The sequence below is a fragment of the Capsicum annuum genome, unplaced genomic scaffold, assembly GCF_002878395.1.
Source record: "Capsicum annuum cultivar UCD-10X-F1 unplaced genomic scaffold, UCD10Xv1.1 ctg3885, whole genome shotgun sequence".
NCBI classification, from domain to species: Eukaryota; Viridiplantae; Streptophyta; class Magnoliopsida; order Solanales; family Solanaceae; genus Capsicum; species Capsicum annuum.
Window position 1 is genome coordinate 34,152 of NW_025846020.1, and position 3,322 is coordinate 37,473.

Below are 3,322 nucleotides of genomic sequence, written 5' to 3' on the forward strand. Positions count from 1 at the left end.
TTACTTCCAGTCCCTAAATAAACCAGTCATTGAGTAGAGAGGTAGTACTACAGTGCCTAGGGGTCAACTTGTTTCATACCTTACAATGAGAAAAATGATATCCAAGAGATGTGTCCATCATCTTGTATAGTTCAAAGACTCTAGTTTCTAGACTTCTAATCTTGAGTCAGTTCCAATAGCAAGGGAATTTTTAGATGTGTTCCCTAAAAATCTTCTCGGGGTTCCTCCCGAAAGGGAAGTTGACTTCGAAATAGACCTTCTTCTAGATACCCAGCCTATTTCTATTTTTCCATATAGAATGTCTTTAGCTAAACTCAAAGAGTTGAAAGAACAGTGGAAATACCTCTTAGATAAGGGATTCATCAAGCCCATTATTCCTTGTGGCGTGCACCAATCCTATTCATGCGTAGGAAGGATAGTTCTCTTAGGATGTGCATCGACTACCGTCAGTTGAACAAAGTCACAATCAAGAATAAATAGCCAATTCCTATAATATATGAATTATTCAACCAACTTCAGGGTGCCGGTTATTTTTTAAGATAAACCTTTGATCCTCCTATCATGAGCTCAGAGCAAGAGAATATGACATTCTAAAAATAACTTTCCAAACCCGATATGGTCACTTCGAGTTTTTAGTCATGTCCTTTAGTCTTACAAATGCCCAGTAACCTTAACGGACTTGATGAACCGAGTGTTCAAATAGTACTTGGACATGTTCATCATAGTCTTCATCGAAGACATTCTTGTCTATTCCCATAACAAAATAGATCATATAGACACCTCAAAATAGTAATGTAGACTTTTAGAGCCCATCTGATGATCGCCAAATTCAGTAAGTGCAAATTTTGGCTAAGGTTAGTAGCTTTTCTTAGTCACGTTATCTCTGGTGATGGTATTAGAGTTGAACCTCAAAATACTGAAGCAGTGAAAAATCAGCCTAAACCCATCTCTTCATCAGATATTGGGAGTTTCTTAGGTTTGGCTGGCTATTACCAATGGTTTGTTGAAGGGTTTTCATCTATTGCATCCCCCATGTCTTGCTTGACTCAGAAAAAAGTCAAGTTCCAGTGGTAAAATGGTTATGAGAAGTGTTTTCTAGAGTTGAAGAATCAACTCATCACAACCTAAATCTTAATATTACTGGATTGTTCAGATGAGTTTGTTGTATACTGTGATACTTCTAGAGTTAGTTTGGGGTGTGTTTTGATGCAGAAGGGTAAGGTTATAGCCTATGTCTCTAGAAAGATTAAACCTCATGAAAAGAATTACCCTACTCATGATATCGAATTAGCAGTTATTGTGTTAAGGAATAAAGAAATTCCCTTGGTCAAAGTTCTTTGTCGAAACCAGTCTGTTGAGGAAGCCACTTGGGAGGCAAAATCAAACATGCAAACCAAAAACCTTCAACTATTCTTCGCAAAATCAGACTCAACCTAAGGTAACATTTTTCCTTAGATTTATTCTACTTAATACTCAGTTCCAGCTACATATCATTCTTATGTTATTCATGCATTTACGAATTAGTTCGGCCATATGTCATGTTTTAATATTTAGTCATGTTTAAGTTGTGGATGATAGTATATAACCTCGGTCTCTAAGTATTGTCAACTTAACCAGTCTTATTTGAGGAATAATTCTACCAAGGGAAGTTATTTTAATACCCCATATCTTTTTAGTATAATTTAGCTCATAAAGTGTACATGAGAGGCCTAGGTACTCAAAATTTAGCTAAGTTTTAAAGACTTAGTTTCATTTTTTTAGCCTCTAAACTTTGATGATTTTTTTATCAACTTTCCCATCCTTGGAAAGATGGTTTCTAAGTTTATTCATGGTCATGGTTGTCTATAGTACATTTCGGGTGAGGTTTAGATTTTTTGGATGACGTTTGAAGCATGTTTAGATGGCCAAACTAGTGACCCAATGCAATTAGGTCATGTAGCATTGGGTATCACGTTGGTCTTAGAAACGCTGTCTGATAGCCATTGCATTAGTCGGTGATACAACGCGTTGGTCATCGTGTCACTGGGTACGTTTTCAACCTTTTTAAATCTCAAGACCCCAAGGGTATTTCAGTCTTTTTCCCTTAATTTAACATAGTATTTGAGTCCCAAAACAACATTTTTGCCTCTAAATTCATATTTTAGTCAAATCCCAAACATTCTCTCTCAAGAACACAAACCCTATCCCTTTAAGATTTAAGTTCAATTCCCAAGAAATCCCTCAACAACATCCAAGAATTCATCAATTAAGGTATGTTAAGTGATCAATCAAGGATCCCTTACAACCCTTGGAGTACAAGAATCTTTTTGAAAGATTAAGTTATGAGTTAGTAAGATTGAGATCATAATATGCTCATGTATGTGTTGTAATTTGAGTGTCAAGTTATGAATATGTCAATTTCATGTGAAATAAACTAATACGTATGTTGGTTGATGTAAGTATCATGTTGAATCCCTTAAATTGTGAATTGGATGATTGATATGTTAGCATGTTTTTCGTTCCCATGTACAAGGTTATGCCTTTCAAGTGTTTCATAAAGTGTCTAGACGAGTGAGAGTTGAATTGTGACTATTTTCTATGCCTTTAAATTTGTGGTATGGTTCTATTGTCAATGATATCGAGTCATGGGGGTTATAATACCCAAAATTTAGTTGTTTGCTTATTTTCAGTAGTTATAGAAGTGTCCCAATTGTGTCATGAGCAGTAATACTCAATCAATTAACATGGTCAATACGAATTCATTCAAGCTTAGCCTAATCTAGTGATTAGTGTCATTTCAGTTGGGAGCAGGATTCAGGACCAAGCGAACCCAAGGATGGGGGCATTCCTGCCAGCTTAGGGTGTAACCCATAGTAGCAGTCCCTGAGTTACAGAACTACGTTACTAGTGTAGATTACTATGTCTTACTCCACGTTTAGGGTTGACATACATAAATGTCTTATGAGTCTTCCTTCCAGATTAGGGTTGACCCAGACCTTGTTAGTAACCCATGGCATGGTACTAACATCCTTCCAACTAGGGTCACAAATTAGACCCTAATCAGTCTATATTGGGGCATGTGGGTAAGATGAAAGTTATCACAGTTTAAGTTTTAGTACTTAGTTCAGAACTCAGTTCAGTCTTGCTTGACCATAGCATATAGTTTACCAGTTATTTGACTATCAGATTTCAGTATCTCAATTTATAGACTACTTCAGATGTGCATTATACATGGTCATGCATTCTCAAACTTTACAATTTTTATGCATCATTACTCAGTACCTCACATTATAAATTTAGGCAGATATTACTCATTAAAATGAACCCGTGAATATCAGCCTAA